Source organism: Stenella coeruleoalba (genome assembly GCF_951394435.1).
Source record: "Stenella coeruleoalba genome assembly, chromosome: 5".
NCBI classification, from domain to species: Eukaryota; Metazoa; Chordata; class Mammalia; order Artiodactyla; family Delphinidae; genus Stenella; species Stenella coeruleoalba.
Window position 1 is genome coordinate 8992276 of NC_137150.1, and position 25302 is coordinate 9017577.

Sequence of the window (25302 nt, forward strand, 5' to 3'; positions counted from 1 at the left end):
TGTATATATATATGTGTGTGTATATGTATATGTGTGTGTATAGTATCTTGACATATTGGTTAATGACTTTGATATGCATATGTAGAATTGTGCTTTGAAGTAAAAGTTAATGATAATTTGAACCAGTCACAATTCACAAGACATTTTTTAAAATAAGCATCCGAAACAAAGAGACAAGCCACTGCAATTTTTGGAAAGATGTTTAAATTAGGCATTACTCAATCCACTGTCTTACAAAATTTCAGGAAACATGTAATTTCCTTTTAACAGTGAGAAACAAAAGGCTACGCGCAATTACAAATATCCTTTTTTTTTTTTTTTTTGCTTTGGTGAGTGCTGAAATAATACATACAAAATGATATGGTACAAACCAACATGGACACCTTTGTCAGAAAATACAGGACTTTTTAACCAGATTAAAACTCTTCCAAACAAAGAATTTCTGTGGAATCTGAACCCATTTTGATAAGATACATGGAAAACATTGCTGAAATTTTGTTTTTTCATCTTTCTATTTTATTAGATTAAAAAACACAAACAAAACCAGTAGGAACTAAGGGAAAAGATGGGGAAAGAAATACAGGAAAGGGCTAGACAAAAATCAACGATGACAGGAGAAGCGGAAGGTGAGGGGGTGGGGGGAGACATTAAGAGCCCCAAGTCAGAGCAGGAAAGAGGTTTCTGAGGACAAGACATCGCTTCATTTGATGACAATTTTCTGGCGCATGGCTCAGGGTCCAGAGCCTTAGAGGGGCGCAGGAGGTGATGGACCAGGTTCCCAGGGCTGAGGCAGTGGGCAGAAGCCCATGGACAGTGATGTACCTTTTGTAGGCCTCAGGGATGATCTTGAAGCTGGAGCAGTGACGTGGCAGATGTCTGTAACAGGGTCCTGGGCAGACCTCTCCAGCAGGGACCTTTGGGGACCACCCTTGGAGAAACCATTCCTCAAATGTCCCCTCATCCCTAAAAGTGATGGAGGCACGTGGACCTCCAGCAGGAGGGAGGACGGGTCCAGGGCCAGCACCGGGAGTCCCTGCAGAAGCTGTGGGAGCAGGATTGAGTCCTTTTCTTTAGGGCCTGGCTCCCCAACAAGTGGCACTGTCACTGAATGGGAGGTGGCGACGGACCCCGGGCACTTCCGCCTCTTGGGAACCTGCTTCTTTCCGTCAGCCTCGGGCCACTCATGTGTCTCCAGTGAATGTCAGTCAAGCTCCTCTGTGATTTTGGCCTCCCCGAGCAGCTTCTCCACTCCCAGTGGGGCCCCTCTCGCCCTTGTGGCCGGCCCTGCTTCTCCTGTACCTGAAGGAATGTGGTGTGTGCACAGCTGTAGATGGACGCGGGAACTTCCCACGGCCAGAGGCACTGTCCTATAGCTCTGGCGGGAGCAGTGCCTTCTCTTCTCGGCTTTTCTGAGCGCTACCAGCCCAGGTGCTGCTGACATTTTGAGGCCTCAAGCTCTTGAGAGCCTCCTTATCCTCCTTTTTTTTTTTTTTTTTATAACTGTATTTATTTTATTTATTTATTTTTGGCTGTGTTGGTTGCACGTTGCTGCACGTGGGCTTTCTCTAGTTGCAGCGAGCAGGGGCTACTCTTCGTTGCAGTGCACGGGTTTCTCATTACAGTGGCTTCTCTTGTTGTGGAGCACGGGCTCTAGGCGCGTGGGCTTCAGTAGTTGTGTCACGTGGCTCAGTAGTTGTGGTCCACGGGCTCAGTAGTTGTGGCACACGGGCTCAGTAGTTGTGGCACACGGGCTCTAGAGCGCAGGCTCAGTAGTTGTGGCGCACGGGCTTAGTTCCTCCGTGACATGTGGGATCTTCCTGGACCAGGGCTTGAACCCGTGTCCCCTGCATTGGCAGGTGGATTCTTAACCACTGCGCCACCAGGGAAGCCCTTCTTATCCTCCTTGATGGCAGCTCCATGCTTCCTTCTCGGCTATTCTCCATCACCGGAGTGTTCAGTCCCCTTCTCCAGGTCAAAGTCAGAGTCTACTACATCCTGTGTCTGACTGGTCCCCTTGGTCCTCATCATCTCCTGAGTCCTCTGTGAAACCCCATAAGCTATCCGGTAGAGCTCATCCTCCCCCATTGCTGGCACCCTGAGGTCTTCTGAGGGCCCGGCCCCCAAAACTCCAACCGCTCGTGGACCCTGCACCTCCTCCAGCCGCTGCTCACACAGCATGGTCCTCGGAGCTCAGAGCCCACGCCGCTACCTGCAGGCCGCCGGCAGCCTGGAAATTATTTTTAAATCAAAAATTGGGACAAATTACACAGTGTTATGTTTGATATATAATGAAAGTATCCCTATTTCTATTTTATCAAGTCTCAGCATATGGTTTTTGCTTGGTTGTGTTTCAGTAATAAAATACATGAAGAATTTCTTTTTTTTTCAAACCGTCAAAGGTAAAATATAGACATGAGATATATTCTCAACAGTAAATTACTTCTTTAATGGTAAAGCTGTGTAAGTAATGGGACCACTCCTTTTACCAACTGTTTTAAAGGATTTTGGTTAAGATTACTGAGGCAGATCATATGTGACCTTCATTCACCTCGCTCTGCTCTACACAGGCAAGCACAGAACACCATCAGTGTGGTAAATTTAAGTTTACTTTTTTTAATCTTTAAAATATGTTTGACTCTTTAGGAATAAATTGAAATGGGAAGTAACCATGAACATATTTTCTACAACACAGAGATTTGCTTATGGCAAAGTACTCAAAAGGGCTAGAAACATATATTTACAGAAAGACAAGTGCTCCAGACATGCTAAGCTTTTCTATGATGACAAGCAGGCTATCAATAACATGTTACCTATCAAGTGTTTTTTAAAAGACAATAACATTAATAACACAATCTGTCCCTTCAAGGTGGAAGTAATGTTTCAATAGCAAATAAGAAGGAACTACCTTTTCTTCTGAAAAAGAAAAAAAGAGGGCTTCCCTGGTGGTGCAGTGGTTGAGGGTCCGCCTGCCGATGCAGGGGACGCGGGTTCATGCCCCGGTCCGGGAAGATCCCACATGCCGCGGAGTGGCTGGGCCCATGAGCCATGACCGCTAAGCCTGCATGTCCGGAGACTGTGCTCCACAACGGGAGAGGCCACAGCAGTGAGAGGCCCGCGTACCGCAAAAAAAAAAAAAGAAAAAAAGAGAGAAACTCAGGCTACTGATGGAGCACATTGGAAAAGGATATTAGAAAGATGTCCATTGTTATGTAATTTGGATACAAAACTAGACTAATAAATATATCATCTATTTTTTTAAAATCTCATATCAGCACATTCTAAAACCTTGGAAATAAGATTTTTGTAACCAGTTTTAACTCTTCCAAACAAAGAATTTCAGTGGAATTTTGATAACAATGAAAAATGGTAAAACCTATTTATTGCTTTGCAAGAACCACTGATTGACATCAGAGAAGATGAAAACCTACTAGCCACATTTTAAAAAAAACCTTTCCATAATTGGTGAATGGAATTTATTTAAAACAGCCAATAAAGGAAAATTTTCCCTTTGGATTTATGTGCCTTTGTGAGACATAGTTCTCAATTGCAAAAACCACTACAACAAAGTACTGAAAAAAAGTGAATTAAGAAAGACATTTAAATAGTTGTATCAGAAAAATTTTGAGTTTCAGAAAACAATGAAGCATATTCAAATTTAACAGTAATTTCAGTGAGAGCAAAAAGACTTTTGTGCCATTACTAATTAAAATAAAAATAAAACAATAATTGCTTATTTCATCATGAGCTCAGCCTCTTTGGGTTATAATGGTATAGACTTTATGATATGCATAACAGGTACTGACACAGTAGTTTGTCTATAATTTGGAAATAAATAAATATACATATAGTGAGGATGTATACTGGATTTTTTTTTACTAATAAGGACGTGCAAATAAAACATTTTGGAAGGCCATGTGCCCTATGTCAGGGCTATTCAGTGTGTTCTGTGAACCCACCACATCAGTGTGACATGTGAGATCATTGGAAATGCAAATTCTAAGGCTCCATCCCAGACCTACTGAATCAGAATCTTTGGGTAGGGTGTCAGGAATATGTGTTTTAACAAAACCTTCAAGTGATTCTCTGATGCACATCAGATCTGTTCAAGACCTTGCTCTTTCAGCGTTGCCTGTTGGATACTAAATTAAGGCCAAACTTCTCACCATACCATTCAAAGGCTCTCCAAATACAGCCAAGCCTCCTTTAATGGTCTATTTCCATGACCCCCCACCATGTTGGATGTCCCAGGTGTTCTTGGATGCCCCCTTCTTCCCTCTTCTCTGCCTCGTTTATGTTCTTTTCTCCACTGGATTCATCTCCAGCCCTATTATGTCTGCTTAAACAAAATCTCCACAACCTTCAATACCTGCCTCAAAAGTTACCTATTCTAAGAAGATTTGCATGATTTTAGAAGAAGGGGGAAAATACTTACCTGCATGTTCTCTCTCCCTTTTTTTTTTAATGCCCAGAGCATCTTGTTTGTTTATTTGCCCTGGCACTGACTGTGTTGCATCATGCATTATAGTCATGCAGGCACTTATCTCATTCCCTCTGTAGATTGCAGGCTCCTTGATAGAGAGACTTTATTCATCTTCCTTTATTCCCTAGTTTAGCACAGTCCTAGCAGACTCTCAATAGTTTGCTACAGAGTCGAAATAAAGTCCCATAACTGAGCTCTACCCACACCGTGGGCTTCCTTCATCATGCTGTTGGGGACATTGCCTCACCATGGAGAACCTGGATTTCCCATGGACTTTTCTGTATACACTGACTGTCTCTTGCCCTCACGTTGCAATTCTGAGCTGGAAGAGCCTTCCTTCTCACTTGGTCATGACTGGAGTTCAACACTGAGCCACAAATGATGATCAAAACCAAAAATGGTTATCATGTTTGAGGCTTACCAGTGTCAGACACTCTACCACGTATGACTATCTCCTTCTGCCCTGGTGATGACTCTATTTGGTGGGCATGTTACAACTCCCATTTTACCAGGTGAGGAGACTAAGATGCAGAGAGGCTAAGGATTAAGTAACTGGCTCAAGGTCACAGGGCTAACAGAGTGGTAGAGCCAGGACTGGAATTCAGGTTGGCCGGCTCGAGCCTTCAGAGTTAACCTCTCCATTACCCTACTAACCACAGAAGATAACATTGCTCCAGGGTCTTCCTTACATCATCCCCAAGTCACCAGCACTCATAACCACATGAAAAACCTACGTGCACTAGATTCAATCTCGATGACAATATAAAAACTATGATTTTACTATAAAATTTCAACTTAAATCTAGATCAAAGGTATCTAAATTACTCTTCATTTGGGCTATAATCTCATATTCCAAAACTTAAATGTTTAAAAAGAAAGCTTTGTCTAAGTTAAGATTACTAGCTCAAACTTTATTTGAGAGTTAATACTACTTTTCCTCTAAAGTAATCAGTACAAAGAGTCCTTTTCTTCTTATAGTAAAATATGTCATAGAACTCGAACTAGTAGGCAATCACTATCTTTTCTTCATAAGAAAAAAAAGCCTTTGAAATATGTACCATAACCTCTGAAAAATACAATTATCTTCCCTAAGAATTGAGGCATTTTTTTCTGACAAAAACAATGGGCAACTGATCTATAGTTCTTTTCTTCCTCAAAAAAATTATTGTATATTGTGTAATGATCATTATAATTAAAAATTAAGATGGCTTGCAATAATTTCACCATTATTTGATTCAAAATCTTTATAAAATATTGGCATTTTCTAACATTTATTTTTCCTGTCTATGTTCCACTTAAGGCCAAATTTTCAAACCCAGCTGCCAAATTACACATATAATTACTGCATTTGCGCACAAAAATGTGATAATTGCTTACACAATTTCAGAGGCCAGCTTGAGGCTCCTTTCCAAATTTGTTTTACATGTACAGTGTGGTGTATGTAGTTTTATATGAAAATGGGGGAAAGTAGAATTCATGTTTTGTCTGGGTAATACATGAAAATAGGTACAAAATAAAGCCTTTCTATAAATGTCTAGGTCTGTCTTCACATTTTCTCCCCATAGATCTTTATAGAAGAAAAGTCTTATAGAGCAGCTCAAACTTGAGCTGGAGTTGGAGTCATGGCAATGGAAGGGGATGGTGGCTGGTATGATGCCATGAACAGAACAGACGCCTATTTTGTGGGTGGTTGACATGTTGTCATGAGGCATTCATCTGTCTATGAACTGCTTCTGTCAACCTGGCTAAGAAAAGATAAAGACAATATAAGGCCCACAAATGTACAGTCAGCCAAGACAACACCAACCTCAGTAGAGCAGAGTGGCTGAGCACTGGAGACTGGGGGTTTACCCTTCCAGCTTTGCCTGATGGTTGACATAATGTTGGGCAAATATCCACCATGGACATGGCTCACAATGGCTACTCTTAGTGGAAGGTTTAGTTCAAGAGAAAGAAAAGAAACAAGATCTAGGTAGTCATACACATTAGTGAAATGATCTGAGATACTTTTGTTTCTGCACAAATAGGATAGAAAATTATGCCCAGTTCCACATAAGCTAATACCTAGGCTAAAAAATATACTTGCCAAGCTCAAGGACTATGAATCTGATCTCTGACTAGCAGACATCTGACTGTGGAACTTACCAGAAGCAATTAGGCCAGAAGTCCACTAAACAATGAAGGAAGCTCTATTGTCAAAAAAACCTTCAGAAAGATCATCCTCCCCAAGGCCTACCTGAAATCATCATAACATGTCTTGAGCACTTGATGTATGTGAAGCAATGTTCTAAGCATTTTGCATGCAATCATTCCCTCTTTACATGCTTACTAATCCTAAAAGACGAGAATTATTATTAACCCCATTTTACATCTGAGGAGACTGAAGCACAAAGAGTTTAAGAAATTTGCCCAAGTTCAGACAATTAGAAAGTAGAAAAGCCAGTTATTAGAACCCAGGCATTCTGACTCCAAAGCCTTTACTCTTAACCACCAATACCATGTTGCTTATCAGATAAAGCCAAGGAAAATAATGGACAAGGGATAGCCTCCCAAAGAGAAGACCTTGGGCAGCCAACATGGCCCTCCATAGAATTCACTATTGGAATGCAGTTCTCACCATTTCTGTCCGGCAGGAATGATATCATTGTGGACTAATAACTATTATGTGTTGTTTCTCATTCTTCACTTTTCCAGTTATCCTATTCTTTCTTCATCATGGGGTTTCTATGGGTTGTGTTGTATATGGATAACATATTATTACCAATAGTCCTATACCAATAGACTATGAGAAGTTTCACCCAGATGTGATGGAGTGGACCCCACATCACCCAAAAAATCAAAACTTGGAGCTAATGCACCAAATTTTGGGTTGTCTCTACTGGGGAAACATGGGTGTTTCTGAGAGGATGAATGGAAAGAAGGGTATGCATGGGTGCTGGGTAGCCAGTGGACATTCACTGATAACTTAACCAGGATCCACTCCCCCTTTCCAGGTTCATGGGCTCCTCATACCATTCATGGGCTTTGGGAGCCATAAATTTCATCCCCAGTCACAGAAGTGAGTGAGTCCTGATTAATGCCCAAATCAGAATAATCCTTCTCCACCTCCACATCAACCTGGACATGACAATTGGTTTAGGAATGATCAGTAATCCAACTGTAAACCAATCAGTACGTAGCATCTATTCATCATTATTAGTTCAGTTTAGTCCAAACAATGCAAAGAACAAGGTTTTTGTTCACTGATTAGGAGTAAAGTTACCTTCTCCTCTATCCGGATGTGAAAGTGGAAACATGTCACCTTGATGACCACTGGCAGCCACCTTACAACCACAAAGAAAGCCAGTCATGGAATGAAGCTAGAACTGGATAGTAGAGTGAAAGAGGGAAGAAAACACACTAAAACTAGGTCTTTGACAATATCACTGAACTGGATCAACCAACAGTGAAACTCACCCAACTCGTGAACTTCCAATTACATGAGCCAATGAGTCTCCTTTTCTACTTAAGCCAGGCTGAGTTTTGTTTTCTGCTAATTGATGTATCTTCTAAGGTTATTTGCATAGTTTTCAGAAACAATAGACTAGAAAGATCTGATTTCTCTGTAGCCTCCTAAGAAGTTTAGGCTGATACCTGGAATATCTGCTCCAATTCCAGTGGTTCAGACTTCTTGTACCATGAAAGTCAACAAGTTCTAACTGGTTTAGGAGGCTCTAAGGCAGTGTGCAGCAATGGAAAACACATAGGACTTGGTTGAGCTCAAATCCCAGCTCTTTCACTTACTAGTTGGATCAGGTGACCATATAATTTGTTAACCAAATCAGGATATTTGTGAGGAAAGGGAGTGTTAAAATAATGTCTCTGGAAAACAGTCATAAACTGGAATAGTGCCAGGAAGATAGGTGTGAACTGTCCATCTATATCTGGGTTGCTTTGGATAAATCTTTGAGTGCCAATTCACATATCTGTAAAATGGGGCTAATGGTATTTGTCTCTCATGGTTGTTAGAGGATTCAAAGAGATACGACACATAATAGGTGTTGGGAGACAATTAAAATGCCATTGCACTTTTTTATTCTAAATGTTTCTATACTGATAATTGTTAAAAAAAAAAAATTACTCATGGGAATTCCCTGGTGGTCCAGTGGTTAGGACTCGGGGCTTTCACTGCCAGGGCCTGGGTTCAATCCCTGTTCGGGGAACCAAGATCCCGCAAGCTGCTCGGCACGACCCTAATTAATTAATTAGTTAATTAATTAAACATATTCACATATTTACTGGGTGATTTAGAGATTTTTCTTTAGACTATAAATATTAATGAAAAGAAATGAATACAAATATGAATCTATGAAAACCTCACAAACTTTAATAACACGAAAACCAGGGCCAATTTTGCACCTAGGTATGGTAGGTTACCACCCTTTAGACAATTTTCAGGGGTGCAGGAAAATTCCCCTTCCGCCCAATAAACTTTTTTTGGTGATGCCTAAAATTCTCCAACTATTGAAAATGATTGGCCCTTACATTTCTACAGCATGCGACAGTTTAGAGTTTGCTACAGCCTGAACTTACAGAGTAATCAGTCAGTCTCATAGCAGTGACCGTAGAGCTGGGAGCAGCTCCTAAAGAAGCGACAGCACAGGGTACCCTGCCTTGAGTCTTTTCATCCTCTTCCCAATATGCCCAACCCTGAACATTGCAGTCCTACAGACTTTCAAAGGATTTTGTCATTCTTATCCATTCTATCATCAATCCAAACTTTTCCTTGCTAGCATGTGAATGGATCTTACAAAGTCAAAAGAATTATTTTTCAGCACCCCCATTTGATCTTTACATCATGAATTTGAGGTCACATCAGTGTTAGCAAGACACTTCTCTGAGGCCTGAATGTGGAACATGTATCAGTCAGAATCTATTCTGAAGGCAAAAACGACACCAGTTATTCAAACAGAAATTTTAATATATTTGTTAACTGACTAAAAGTTAGAAAGAACTCTAAGGTATCTTGGAGGTAACAACTTCGGGAAACAGCTACTGCCCCTAGGACTGAGGGAATAAAGAGAAGAGACTGAAATTATTAAAACTCAAATTATTAAAACTGACTTCGAAAAGGGGCTCCATGGAATTGAAGCTCAGGCCTCGGAGGAGGGGGCACTGCTCACCTGTTCCTGGTACCCCTGAGTTCAGAGGAGGGTCCTGGTGGCTGGGACCCAGACTTCTGAGGAGGGCACTCCAGCCAAGTGGCACTGACGTCTCTGAAAAGAGCACAGTGAAGGTTTTACAAGTGCTAGAGAAACGGCAAACTAGATTCTGATGCTGCTCTAGGAAGGAATTGCCCCTACCTGGGTAAACAAGCAGGGCTGGGGTTACAGTCACAGGAACAGGAAGGACCTTGCCGTCTTCCTCTAGTGCCCCCTATTGACAGAGCCTACATGCAGTCAGTTTACAAAGCCGCGTGTGTTTTGCAGAGCCCCAGCTTCAGGATCACAAAGCAAAGGACAGGTTTGGAGCTTAGAGATAATACCTTAATGACTAACACAGAACAGCAAATTTTTACTGTGTGGAGCAGGAACCCATAATCTGACTCTCAGGATAAAAATACCCAACTCCGGGCTTCCCTGGTGGCGCAGTGGTTGAGAGTCCGCCTGCTGATGCAGGGGACACGGGTTCGTGCCCTGGTCTGGGAAGATCCCACATGCCGCGGAGCAGCTGGGCCCGTGAGCCATGGCCGCTGAGCCTGCGCGTCCGGAGCTTGTGCTCCGCAACGGGAGAGGCCGCAACAGTGAGAGGCCCGCGTACCGAAAAATAAAAAAATACCCAGCTCCTTCAAGACATTTCCCATGCCTTCTACACCACCACCGATGAGAGTATTTTGAAAACTGTGAAGTATCATTGAAAGAAAAGTGTATAGTTATTATTTCTTCTGGAAGACAGATCTGAATAGGCAATCCCTAACAGTTTGGATATCAAGAGCTGACTTGTTGACATCTTAGTGACCATTTTTGTCATATGAACTATTACCAGCCAGAGACATCATAGTATTTCTGTTCCTACAGAAATTGTGAGGATGCTTTTTTCCCCAGGAAGCATCTTAGACATTGTGATTATTCTCTGTAGATATTCATGGAGACATGATTTGAATATCTCTATTTTCTCGGGGAGCTGAAGGAGAGAATATTGATTATGGAATATTCTGAAAGTCACACAGTATAAAGCTAATAAAAAGGCACATTGTGGTCATGGTAGAATTTTCAAAGAGGTAATGATCATGGCTTCACTGTGCCTACCTGTTTGGCAATTCTTCTTTTGTATAAAGTGGCATTCATTATATTGTCTAGGTCTTTGTTGACTGAGCTTGGACAGATTTAACAAGACAGGAAAATCTGTATTCTTATACCAACTTTTGACAACCTTAATAGACATAAAAACCCTTCTGATGTCTTTCCTGGGGCAGTACAATGAGTGGCCAACCACAAACGTGTTCAGAAACTTCCTTTAACTGGCAGATTGGAAGACTGGCCTTAGACCAGTGCTTTGAACTCCAGTATTCCTAAATGAGACCTAAAAGATACATATAACTTGAACACAGTTTGTTCTGGGAATCTCCTTCCGGATCCATGGGGGCAGAGCAGGGCAGAGAAGGAGAATGACAATTGTCTTAGGCTTTCAAAGGCCTTAAAGAGCCATAAAAGTTAGACAAAAAGACAAGAAAGAGGCAAGATCTAAGGGTTAATCTAAACCCCTCCCCAGAATGGAGGGATAACGTCATGTGGTAAATGCAGTTCCAGCACTTAGCAGTCATATCATATCATATCAAATCATATCCTACGTATGAGTAGTTCACAGAATGGAAACATATAATAAATGTCTGAAAATTAAGATGTTTTCATCACAGCCACTGCCTAAATGGCTCGTGTTTGGTTGAGAGGTCACTAAAAATAACATAATAATTTAAAATGTGGTCTCTGGAACCACGCTGTCTAAATGCAAAACAAGGTACCTCTTATTAATTAGCTACACAATCATGGGCAAGTTACTTAACTACCTATGCCTCGGGCTCTCATCTGTAAAATGAGGACAATAATATACCTACCTAAAATTAATTGGGGTAAATAAGATATCACAAAAGTACAATGGCTTAAAGATTATAGATATATTATTAATATTATATTCACTATGACTCTTATAACTAACCATGTTTCCATCTTTATATTGGCTGCCAGGGAACTCAGAGTCAAATTTATAATACTCTCTCAGCAACTACATAGTAATGACATAAGCATTTGTGTCATAACCAAATCTTTATCAGAATTCCATTCCCACTTTTACTCTTTACTTTATTTTCCAATCTCTGTATATTTTTTTCCTGTATTGTTATAAATATCTTTATAGGTGTCCTCAGAATCATTTTGAAACACACACACACATGCAAAAATGAATATTTTTGTCTTTTTAAAGTTGTCCTCAGACTCCTTTTGTAACAATAAAGTGTAAATTAAGTAAGTGATAGTATTTTCCCAGACAAGACTATGAATTCCTCAAACACAAAGGGCCCATTTATCTGACTAGCAAACATTCAAAAGTATGATAACACTCTCTATTGGTAAGGCTGAGGGAAAACAGGCAATTCAGTAATAGTTATCAAAATCACAAATTCATGAAACTACTGACCCAGCGTTTTCTCATCTAGGCATTTATCCTACAGATATACTAGTACCCAGACAAAATGACATATGTACAAAGTTACTCACTTCAGCCTTATTTCTAACAACAAGAGACTAGAAACAAAATAAATGTCCATCAATAAACAGCTGGGTAAATAAATTATTTATTTCACTTCTCAAACATTTGTATAGATCTTTGGAATGCTCACGGTCTTGGACACTCAGCCTATGATGTCTGGTGATTAAATTGATCCCAACAGAGCCAGTAAGCATCAATCTTCATCCTACTTTACCACAATGCCTTATATTGCCAGGCCAGTTTTTTACTGCCTATAAGGGTCATTGAGGGTAAATGAATTCCTAGTACACAGATAGCACATTGTTTTCATTTATGCATTCAGTCTCATATATTGCCTACAGGAATGTAAGTTAAACTCTTACAGAAGGCACTGGTGTATTAAATTCCAATGCAGAACCTTAGAAAGAGACTTGGACTACTAATATTAGGCCAGACACTCTGTCTTTCTTCCAATATCTGAGCATTTTACATAACACAATCAAAAATAACAACCACCACGACACTCTACACGCTGTGATAAACCAAAACCAATAGGCTCATTGTATTAGTTTTCTATTGCTGCATAACAAATTACCCCCAAACTTAGCAGCTTAAAACAATCAACACTTATCATCTCACATAGTTTCTTGGGTCAGAGATCCAGGAGGGGCTTAGATGAGTGGTTCAGCATCAGGGTCTTTCATGAGGTTGCAGTTAATGTCGTCTAGGGCTGCAGTCATCCGAAGGCCTAACTGAGGCAGGAGGATCTGCCTTCAAGGTGGCTCACTCATGCCCGACAAGTTAGTGCTGGTAGGAGGTCTCAGTTTCTCACCACATGGACCCTCCCATTGGGGTTCCGTGAGTGTCCCCATGACACGACAGCTGGCTTCCCCCAGAGAAAGTGATCCAAGAACAAGCAAGGTGGACATTGCAATGCCTTTAATGACTTAATTTCGAAAGCTACACACCATCTCTTCTCCCACATCCTGTTCTTTAGAAGCAATTCATTGTCTGGCTCACAATCAAGTAAAGAAGAATTAGGCTCTACTTTTTGAAGGGATAGTTCCAAAAAATTTGTAGACCTATTTTAAAACCATCAAGATCATCTTGTTTGCTTCTAGTCCCCCAAATAAAAAATCCATGAGTATTTCCTGTAAACTCTGCAACAAAAACAATTTTATCCCCAACTTTGGCTAAGCTGGTGTCTGAAGATGTATCATGACCTTCATGGATATGATAATCATGTGAGCAAGTTGCTGTTTTCACCATGAATAGATTAATTTTGCAGTTTTTCCTTAAATACTAGTTATGTTTTTGATAGACCAGTGAGTCTTTCTGAAGTCTGCCTCCTTTGCACTCTTTGCAAGTGAATTTTTCTCTCTTTTTCTAAATACCTCTGAGCATCTCTTTGATAATGTCTGAGTAGGACCTCCTACCTTATTCACTAATTCTTCCATCTAACCTCACAGAGGAAGAATATTGTAGAAAAAATGGGAAATAAACTTGCCCAAGCAAGATCAGAGACCAGCAGGAGCACACAAAGGGGGAATCAACATATGTTTCTACTTGCCGTCCTACACTTCTGCCATTGCTGTGAGAAACACTTTCCCCAGGTAGGCCCTGCTCCATCAGCCTGGGTCCCAGAATGAAAATGCATTGAACAGAGCCATCCCAGGAATCTGCAGATCTGAAGCATGAAGCAGAGAAGTCCAGCCAACACTCAGACTCTTGAAGAAAAATAAACATTTATTTTAAGACATCATATTTTGATGTAATTTGTTAGACAGCATAAGCTAGCTGATACACCCAGTTTTATTTAGATGGCCACTTCCACACCAATAATCTGTGACCAGCAAGTTTGTCCGTGAAAGAAAACTACATCTTCTGCACATGTTTGAAAGAGAAGGGGGAAATGGTTCTCAGAAGAAGGTTTTGGCAGGGAGTGGGGAGAGCGCAGGGCACACAGATCAATAGAGATGCACCAGAGTCTGGAATTCCCTAACCTCCATCTGTGTTCTCATTCCTTTATTCAACAAGCATTCTATCCAGTGAATTCTTTATTTTTTTTCTCACTTAAAACTCTTCTGCTACAGTTAACAAAAATGCCTTTCTGGAGTTGGTGTGATTCAAAAGAAGACTGAGAAAGAAGAAGACTGGTTTCAAGCAAAGGGCTCAGCAGCATGCATGGGAAAGTGGAACCAAGAGGTGAGGTGTTGGAGAGGATAGAAACCAAAGAGGCTGGGGTAAGTGATGGATTGTATGCAAACACCTGACCCTGACCCAAGGAAGCACACGTGAGGCTGGTCTAATCTTTCTCACCTCGGCTGCATCCTGGGGAGCACACTGGCAGGGTTCTTTGAGGAAGAGTGTTGGCGAAGCCATTGAAAGTGGTGCCGGGAGAAAGCCAGAGAACTGAGGGGCACAAAATGACAGCCATCGTGGCATTTTCCCTTGCTCCTATAAACCACGTTTCTGTCATTCCTTCTTTCTTGCCCCGCACACCACCGCCAACAGAAGTACCTGGAAGTTACAAAATGAATATTTGAAGCCCCCCATTAGTGCTATCCCTCAGTTATTAGAGTAGCTTGTTCTTTAAACTAGAACTTTCCTGTAACATATCCCTGATCATTTGGGGCTTTGATTCCTCTGTTTGAAGGGTGTCACATGTCCTGTCAAAATAACTTCTTATAGCTCCCTAACAACTGTGGGTGGCCTGTGATCACCTTGTCAAAATGTCTTTTACACCCAGAGCTGGTTGCCAGATTCCACGTGACTTACTTGCTGGCTCCCCCTCCCTGCAACGTATGCTCCAAATATCATCTCCTTCCTCGTTTTTTTTGTTTGTTTGTTTTTTGTTTTTGTATTGTTTGTTTGTTTGTTTTGCTGGCAGTTGCTGGGGCCGAACAGCAATTTGCAGTTATTTATGCAGCTTAAACCCTATTGTCAACATCCTTATCCTCAATACACAGCCATTCCAGGGGTGTGAGCTGAGCTTTTCGGGTGTCACCGTGAGAAGGGGAGGGAGATGGGCTGAGGTTCACAGAAGCAAGGTTTCCTGAGGCCTCAGCCAAAGCACACATTGTTGCCGAGCTGCTTTTTCTCCTTCTCGCCTCTATTTGGGGTGGATTTTCATTTGGAATTATAAACAGATCACAGCTTGCTGTTTGTTTGCTATTGTCAGGTCAGACCCAGCACTCAGGGAGAGGGTGGTATCACGGAATTTTCTTGGCCATTTAACAGGGATGATGGAATTTGCCTGCATTTGTATAGCTCCTTCTCTCCCGGACTCTCAAAGGCCTCCTCAAACAGAACTTAATCCTCTCCAACGTCAGGTGTGGATGGAACATTTTCCCCTTCCTCCCTCAAGCCCATTTCAGAGGGTATAGTTCAAGGAGAACAGGTGAAAGCAAATAGGAGGAGGGGGATGAAGGCTGACACGTCCTTAGAGAACCACAGGTGTGGCCTTTGCACTGCGTACACAGAAGTACCCCTTCTGGGTGGACATCTTTCCAAAAGGCATGCTTCTGTCTACACTGATGCAGTCCCATGCCAGGGCACAGCTTGGTGAGTGGACTATAAACTGGATTAGGCACCCTTGTCCCCTCAGCCAAGCGTTTTTGTACATGGCACAACTGTACAGGTCAGCCCTGAGTTCTTACACCCAATGAAGTGAATTAGGTTTTTGTACTTAGGGTGAGAATTTTGTCCCAGAACTTCACTATATACCCATTACACTGTTGACCAATTGAAGAGACCATCAGTGCCTTAACATCTAAGTTGAAAATTACTGTTCAGAGACCTCTAGGAGTTTTTGCAAGCGTCATCTCATTTATTCGGTAAATATTTATTAAGCCCTTATGTACTAAGCACAAGCCCCCTCCAGGAGCCTAAAGCTCTTTGGAAAGACCACAAACACTATGATAAATCACTGTCGCTGTGGTAGGCAGCTTCTGACACGGTCCCCAGTGATCCTCACCTCCTGGTATTAATGCGCTTGTGTGAGCTCCTCCCCTTGAAAATGAGCCAGACCTATGGCTAAAGGATTCTAACACATTCTAAAGAGCAGTCTATAGCAAAAGTGATGGCCTGTTGCTTCCCTGATAAGGTCACAAAAGGCTGACTTCCACCTTGCCAGTGTTCTCTCACTTGCTCACTCCGGTAGAGCCATCCACCATATTGTAGATGCTCTATGGGGAGACCCATATGGCAAAGATCCGAGACCTCCAGCCAACGGCTTGTGAGGAACCAAGGCCTCAGTCCAACAGCCCATGAGGAACTGAATTCCGCCAACAACCATGTGACTGAGTGAGGAAGTGGATCCTTCCCAGTCAAGCCTTGATATTAACGCTACCTTGTGAGAGACCCCAAGCCAGACAGGACCCAGATGCCTCAACCACACAAACTGTGAAATAATGCATGTATGTTATTTTATTTGGGAGTAATTTGTTATGCAGCACAAAGCTATAATCACAGGGTGTCAGGCAGGACCGTGGTCATCTCCAGGCTCCACTTCCTTGAGTAGGGAAGGATTCACTTCCACATCCACTCACAAGATCATTGACAGAATTCAGTTATTCAAAGGCCGTTGGACTGAGGGCCTCAGTTCCTTGCTGGCTCTTGGCTGGGGACCACCCTTAGGTCTTTACCACATTAGTCTATGGGCTAGCTCACAACATGGAAGTTGTCTTCCATAAGCAAGGCAGAAGCCAGGGTCTTTTTGTAACCTAATCTCAGAAGTAACATCCCATCACATTTGCCATTTTCTATGGGTTAGAAGCCCACACTCAAGGGGATGAGATTACACAAAGACAGGAACTCCAGGATGTGGAGCTCATGGGAGGCCATCTTTGAAGCAACGCACTGCATCTTCTCTGTCATTTCCTCACCCCATCCCTTCCCCAGGCCCTCACAAGGCCTGGGAGATTCTCTCTGCCCCACTGTCTCTCCATTCTCCCATCACCATGTTAATTCGTACACATTCTTTGCAACTATGTAGATTCTGGCCAAGCCTCCTGATGTGCCCACCTACCTTCTTTCTACTCTCCCAACTGGTACTCAGAAAACTGATTACAATTTTCAAGACATCACATTGTATCATATAATTTTTCTATTTGAAAATGGTCACTGGCTCCCAAATTCCTCTTCTATCAGTAAAGACTTTTCTCAGTCTAACTCAATCACTGTTCCAGTAACAATTTTCTTTTCTTTTCCAGTAACACTCCCCTCCAACCATACAGGTATACTTATTGTCCCTAGATTACAGCCAGCCAACCTCCCTTTCCATGGCTTTGCGTGCTGTTCCCCTCCCTTAAATATTCTCCCCCTGCTCTCCAGCTATCTGAATTCTCCCCCAAATTTCATGACTCAGCTCAAGTCTGTCTCCTTTCTGAAGCTTTAAAACTTATGACAGAGTGTCTGGACATAGCTTGTCAAGTAATCTATGTGTTAGCGTAGTTTGGTTCATTCTGGAGCCAAATGGCCTCTTCCTCCTCCTGATTCTTGAATTACCCCTTACTCACTGAACCTCTGGTGTGACACTTATCACAGACTTCCATTAGTTTGCAGTTCAGTAGAAAAATAATAAGCTATCTATAGCTGCATATTAATTGAGGGTGTGAAACAAGTTTGGAGAGAGTAGAACCTACCATCAACCTTGACCATAGTCACGATATGTTCTAGAGCTGTCCTATCAACCTTCATAGGATTCTATTGCTTATTATCCTGTTTTCAGGGATTCATCATTAGCCCAGAGACTGTACAGCAATTTACATTCATAAGCATGAAATTCTTGGAGTTCTCAGACACTATTTCTTAGCTTCACCTATAATGTAGTATAACAATCTAACAGAAAACAAAAACTAATAATTAGTGTCACTTACTAAATACCCTAGATTATATTGTTCTATCTAATCCTGACAACAGTCCATTTTACAATAGAGAAAATGGAGACCCAGAGAAGTTAAGTAATTTGCCAAAGGTAAATTACTTTTGGTGACTGGTGAGACCAAGATTCCAACACCAATCTGACTGATTCCAAATCCCATGCAACTCCCTCTTCTGGACACCATAACTGGGAGCTATGGCCTCATGCATGTTTAGGAGAAATCATATTTATTTTGCATGGTTATCGTTGGATGGAAGGCAGCCTATACCATTCTCCCTGAAATGATTTTATCAGCTTTTAGCAGCTGTGCCAATCCAATCTGTACCTGTAGGAAAATCATCTTTCTCTACGAACTCCAGATGAAATGATGTGCAGACTAGACAACCCACCAAGAAAATGTAATTGTAAAGAGGGATGGATGGTGGAAGTTGATGGAATCATCCCATGCCACACCAGGTCCTATAATGTCATATTCTTATTGGTCTTGGAAAAAAACAAATAGGTTTTTTTTTTTTTTTACCTCAGAAATAAGTTGCCTTCAGATCCTATCTTCTAAAAGAGCTTGTCTGGGGAGATATCAGCATAATATATTTTAAAAAACAAACACACAAATGTGTTTCCCAGAAATGGAAAGGGATATAAGGTACAGCTTCATTTCAAATTAGCAAACCTTATCCCAAAGATATCTCAGGAAACTGCTTGATTAGTACTCTTTCCTGGGCTCTCCAGAGCCATCCATTCAGAGACCGTCAAATGACAGTGTCTAATGTTGACATTAGCTGAGACCATCCATCTGACAAAGCTGAGGGTGCAGAAAGAGTCAGGGGGATGCTGAAACTTGATTGATCGAGGTCTGGGAAACATCTCTCTGGGAACCATGAGTGTGGCCCGTGGACAGAGGGGGGCAGCAGAGAGCTGCTGGAGAGGTAAGCTCATCAGGGAGCTTCCAAGGGGGCAGGAGGTTCTGGTCACCATGGAGACCTTGGCTGGAACATCCGGCCCCAGGGTCAGTAACCCAGCTGAAGAATTAGTCCTGTTGAGATTCCTGGCTGGGATTCACACGTAGGACACTCCATTTTCCACACTGTGGCCAGAGATCTTCATAAACCTGCCCCTGATCGTGTCATTCTCCTGCTAAAAAGGCACTTTAACCAATCTCCCCATTGCTTAAAACAAGTTCTCAAGCTTTAGTGTGTATCAACATGACTTGGAGGACGTGGTACAACATAAATCACTAGGGCCCCGCTCTCAGAATTTCTGATAGGCTAGGTCTGGGACGGGACCCGAGATTTTGCATCTCTGACAAGGTCCAGGTGATACTGATGTTGCTGGTCCCCACTGGTCCAGGGACCACACCTTCAAACCACCAGCTTAGAAAATGCTGAGCCGCCATTCCTCTCCTGCCTAATTCCTCTTGTATCCACTCACTTCCACCCTCACACACAATGCTCTACCTGGGGACTTCCTTCAGCTCCCCAAGGGAGCCGTGGCTCCCCACACCTCTTGGCCTGTTCATATCTGCCCTCTCCGCTGTTACGCTCACCCTCCATCTCTTCACCTGGCTGAGACTTACTTGTCTTACGTCCCTAGTTAGACGCCTCGCGCTTAGGATCTCCCATAGCGCCCTGTGCTTCACCTCCTACACTGTGTTGCAAACAACTGTGTGTGTGTGTGTGTGTCTATCAGCCTTGTGAGAGCAGGGGCTCACCACCACACCTGCCACGCTCAATCCACCGTCACCCCTCTCATCTGGATTCTCACAGTAACCGTGCTACATTTCTCTGACCATCTTCCTTTTCTGTTCTCAATGACTATTTCAAACAATCTTCATTCTCTTCAGATCTCTAACCTTCACACCTCCTCTATCACACTAGACAGATGGCCTTGCCTACTCCCTCACGGAGAAAATAGAAGCCACCAAACAGAAACCTCGCAACTTGCCACCACCAAACTGACAAACCCACCAGCATCTGTACCCACCGCATCCCCCTGACCCCCTGTTACAACAGAGGAACTGCCTGTACTTTCTAAGTCTGTCTAAAGCCAGACTCTCCATCTATGCAGTGGTTTCCCCTCTCCTACTACCTCAGAAAAAACCCACTATCAACACACCTTCTCCACGTTTCTTCAACCTCTTCCTCTCCCCTGATTTTCTGCCTGCTATTTTCAGAACTAGCTGACCTTTCTCTTCTATAAATAACCATCCTCCTTAGGCTCCATGTCATGATTTCCGTTTCCTCATTTCCCATTCACTCCACAAGCCATTTTTCCTCAGAAACTGTACTAAGGTCGTGAAGGAACTTTCTTTAGCTGAATCCAAGGATGCTTTCAGTTCCCATCATCCTTGCCCCAGGTGACTCGTTCTTCCCTTAGCTTCCATGAAATCCCAGCCAGGTTTTCTACCCATCCGCCTGTTCCTCCTGTGCTTCACTTGTAAATGCTGGTATTCTGTTGGGTAAATCCTAGGACCTCTTGTCTGAAGTCTGCCTGGATAGCATGTCCATTACCGTCAATTCAGTTACTACACACATACCAGCCACTCCCTTTACGGGAGAGGTCTCCGGCTCTCTGACGTCCAGATTCAGAAAACAAATTGCCCGTTCTATGTATTTTTCTTTGGTGTTCAGAGGTCCCTCATACTTAACTGAACTTGTGATCTGCCCCCACAGATGCTCCTTCTAGGTGCTTGTTATTGAAGGAAATGGCCCCAGGCACGTGGCCTTGACACCTCCCTCTGCCTACTATTCCCTGCTCACCATATCCACAATTCCTCAATTCTACTAGACTCTCTCCCTCTCCCCCACTACCACAGCTCCAGCTACCATCCCATCTCTCACAGCTACAGCCATCAGGCTCCTTGAAATATCTCTGGCCCCGTCCAATCAATTTCTCCCACTTTGCTAAAGAGGTCCTTCTAAAAACAAATGTCACCTCTTTGTTTAAACCCCATGATGGACATCCATCACTGGCGGGATACTTCAGTCTTGTTTTGACCCCATACCCCAGCCACCAAGCACGCAGCCCGTACTCACCTCAGGGTCTTTACACATTCTGTTCTCTCTCTGGACTCCGGCTCTCACATCCATCCTTGCCTAGTAAACTCCCGCTCATCCTTTAGGGCTGAGCTTTAAATTCCCTGAGGGAAGTTTCATTGACCTTCCATCAGCGCCCACTACCCTCTCCGCCTACACACTCTCCCTGCATCTCTTCGCCTGGCTGGGTTAAGTTTACCAGTTAAACACTCTCACAGCACGCTGTACTTTGCCTTCATAGCACTCAGCACAGTTGTGGTCCATCAATTATTTGTGAAAATATTTTTTAATGCCTCTTTCTCTTCATCTAAGGATCACACAGCCGAGGATCAGATCCTCCTTATTCTCTGCCGTATCGCCACTACCTTTTATGATGTCTGGCTTGTACTGAGCTGACAACAAATCTTTGTTGAAGAAATAATGAATGATTAGAGAAAAATATGCCATAATTTGAGATTCAACACCTCCTGGACTGATGCTTTGCTGATTCTCTACATTTCGCAATTTCCTCTGTATTCAGCAGATAATAAATAATAGCTCATATTTCTTCGGAACTTTCTATTTGTCTGTCGCTGTCCTAAGTGTATTACATTCTCACAAAATTCCTGTGAGCTAGATACTATTATTATCTTCATTCTATAGTAGCAGAAACTAAGGCACAGAAAAGTGAAGAAACTTACCCAAGGAGACAGAGCTGATCAGTAATAAGCTGGGCTATAAATCAAGATAGTCTGGCCTACATCCTGTGTTCTTAAACACTATGATATACTGTCTCTCAAAATCTTTGTGGTACATACAAGGAAGACCTCTGTTGAGTGTGGTGACTTTTGCATTAATAAGGGTGCTGTTACAGAGAAAGGAAGACAAAAACATTTTGATACATCAGTGGTTGTCAGAATTTAATGTGCATTACAATTGCCTAGAGAGATTGTTAAAATACAGATGCCCCAGCACCAGGTGCACCTGTCTCAGGGGGGAGCCCCAAGAATTTGCATTTCTAACAAGTTTCCAGGAGATGCTGATGCACTTGGTCCAGGAGCACACTTTGAGGACTACTGCAGGACAGAAAGGATTTTCACAAGCTTTCTCAATCTTTAAAAATGCTTGGTACCCTTCCTCTGCAATCTACAACTTCTTTGAAGTTGGTTGCCATTGATTTCAAATGTATAGTGAAAAAACTCAAGATTTTGAATCAAAGAATCATTAGAACCTCTCTAAGAAGTATACAGCCCCCCAAAATAACCACGGAATGGTTTGTATTTCCTGAGCCACCAGACATACCACATCTCCTCATCCTCCTGGTGTGGTTGAGGAAGCCTTTTAGAATTCCCTGCAGGGCTGGGAATTGAGGCCATCCATCCCCCAGGACTAATCACAAATATTTTATAAAGATGAAGTTCCGTTATATCTTTGTTCTTTGTATCTTGGCTTTTGTTAGCGCATTTTAATTAGGATCTGGTATCTGCAATAAACAGTAAACAGAAAGAGCTTTGCAAAAATGTATTAGACTGTTTGTTTTCACACTCTAATGCATATTTGCACAATTTTACCATGAAAAAAGGAAAACATGCTAAGCTCTTGGGCTCTATCCCAAATGTCCTGGAATAGAATCCGGAAATTACTAAAAATGCATCATATTCCAGCAATTAACCTAAGAAACGAGACTCCATTCTCTGTGTGAAAAAAGAACATTTTTGAGGGGAGAAGTCTGTGGAGGAGAAGGCTTCTCGATAACACGTGTATCGCATTCTCCAAACTGGTTTTGAAATTTGGACTATTTCCCTTTCATGCTAAAAGAGCTTAATAAACAAATTAAGTTGAGTAATGTTTTGTTTTTCTCTTTCAGAGTGTTAAGAAAGCCGCTTCTACTAAACGAAGACGGGAAGGACTGCTAAGCATGAAACGAAGGATAAAATAATCACATGTGGTCTCATTTTTAAAAGTTGCTGGGGATTAATAATTTTCTTGCTAAATAGTTATTCGCTAGAATGAATTATTATTAAAACGGTAGAATCATGGTGAATGCTGATGACAAACGATAGTTTGGGGGATTATATTTGAACATATCCTAATCAAAAAGTAGCAAAAACTTTAAAAATCTCCAAATGTGGCTCTTGTGTACAATTGTTATTGATAGGACACCTTGATAGTGTTCGAATACGATGCAAAAACCATAAAAGTGTGAGCAATTCAGAGGCAATAAAGTGATTTTCCTTCTGTATCAATCCCTTAATATGTTTCCAAATAAAACACAGGATTAAGTAATTTATTTTGTTGCATGATTTATTTATGGATTGAAACACAGTAAACAATAGATAAAAGGCATAGTCCCAGGCATCAATTTAAAGTATAAAAATCATTATATTTTATTAGAAGGAGGTACATAAAAATGCCAACGTGATCTGTAAAGAAAGGAAAAGTGTTAGCTCATTGGTCCCAAGTCTAAGTTAGACTTGGTTTTTCTAAATCCCCTTTAGGGGAATGATATGGCTGAATTTAATTAGAAATCTGTTTTTGTAAGCTTAAAGTTGTGAAAAAAGTTAAAAGGTTGGATCATGCAAAAATAAAAATGGCTGTGAGGATCTTAGGGAATTTGAACCGGTAAACTTAGATTTTATTTCCTGCCAACTGTTTGCAGGAGGATTAAGAGATGTACAGGAATTATTAGTTTTCAGTAAAAGCCAGCATTTTATAAAGCAATTAATTTTTCATTAGTTCCACATAATTTTGGCAAAATATAGTTTTGTTCCAATAAAGCTATTACATTTCAAGAGGTTACTCTAAACTCTAGCCATTAACTTTACATTAATTCACCAGATTTATAATAGGCTAAACTACAGGCAGGAAAGTAGTAAAAATTTTTTCAGAATATATTAGAATTAAAAGGAAAAAATTAAGATGAAAAATATTAAAAAACAGGTCATAAAACTTCTAAATTTCTAAGCGTGGTTATGCATTTATTTAAAAGACATTTTCCTATAATATTTCTTAAGCATATAAAATGAATTGTACAAAGTTCACCTTAAGTTTTTGCATGAGGTTATCTTGGAAGTATCAGATATTTTATTACAATACATGTATGTTATAATTACAATAAATGTATGTTATAATACAATAATAAAACATACTTTAAGAATTAAGAAAAATACTTATTAGCACTGAAAATCTATTCACAGAGCCATAAACTACCCTTCTCAATGCTAGAACTACTTCAACGCATCCACAAAATTCCACTCAGATGGCCCATTCACCCAGATAACTGGAGTGTCTCCCCTCCAGTTTGAGGTCTTTAAACTTCACCAGAATTACAAAGAAGCCTAGTTGAGTGAGGATAAGAGAACTCAAAGTCCCAGCAGGAGAATGTTTCTTAACTGTTTACCTCCAATTAGGCCTCAATGGACAACACACTCATCTCTACCACCAACCTGCTCCAGGCCAGAACCCCCTTGATCCAGCTCACTGCAGTATTCTCCTATCAACTCCCTCAAATCCCATTCTTGTTCCCCATCTCAACTCAGCTTCCATACTGTGGTCAGAAAGACCTTGTAAAAAATGTAAGTCATGGAAGCAACCTAAATGCCCATCAACAGATGAATGGATAAAGAAGATGTGGTATGTGTGTTTATATATATATAAATATAAACACACAATGGAATACTAATCAGCCATAAAAAAATGAACTAATGCCATTTGCAGCAACATGGATGGACCTAGAGATGACCATACTAAGTGAAGTAAGTCAGACAGAGAAAGGCAAATATCATATATATGTGGAATCTAAAAAAATGATACAAATGAACTTATTTACAAAACAGAAACAGACTCACAGACATAGAAAACAAACTTATGGTTACCAAAGGAGAAAGGTGGGGAAGGACAAATTAGGAGTTTGGGGTTAACAGGTACACACTACTATACATAAAATAGAAAAACCACAAGGTCCTACTGTACAGCACAGGGAACTATACTCAATACCTTGTAATAACCTATAATGGAAAAGAATCTGAAAAAGAGTAGATATATATTTATACCTGTATAACTGAATCACTTTGCTGGACACTTGAAATATTGTAAATTGACTATACTTCAATAAAAAATTAAAAATAAAAAAGTGTTTAAAAAGTAAGCTAGACCGTGTCTTTCCTAAACTGAAAACCCTCCTCTGGTTTCCCTTGCCCCTTGAC

General features: G+C 41.4%; 1 pseudogene across 1 annotated transcript; it reads right to left on the reverse strand.

Moving 5' to 3' along the window:
- Positions 1-700: 700 nt before the first annotated feature.
- Positions 701-2178, reverse strand: LOC307187064 (vacuolar protein sorting-associated protein 72 homolog; annotated as a pseudogene). The gene is made up of 2 exons: positions 1993-2178; positions 701-1478 (listed from the first exon to the last, which is right to left on the reverse strand). The product of its transcript is annotated as a vacuolar protein sorting-associated protein 72 homolog (transcript).
- Positions 2179-25302: the final 23124 nt, after the last annotated feature.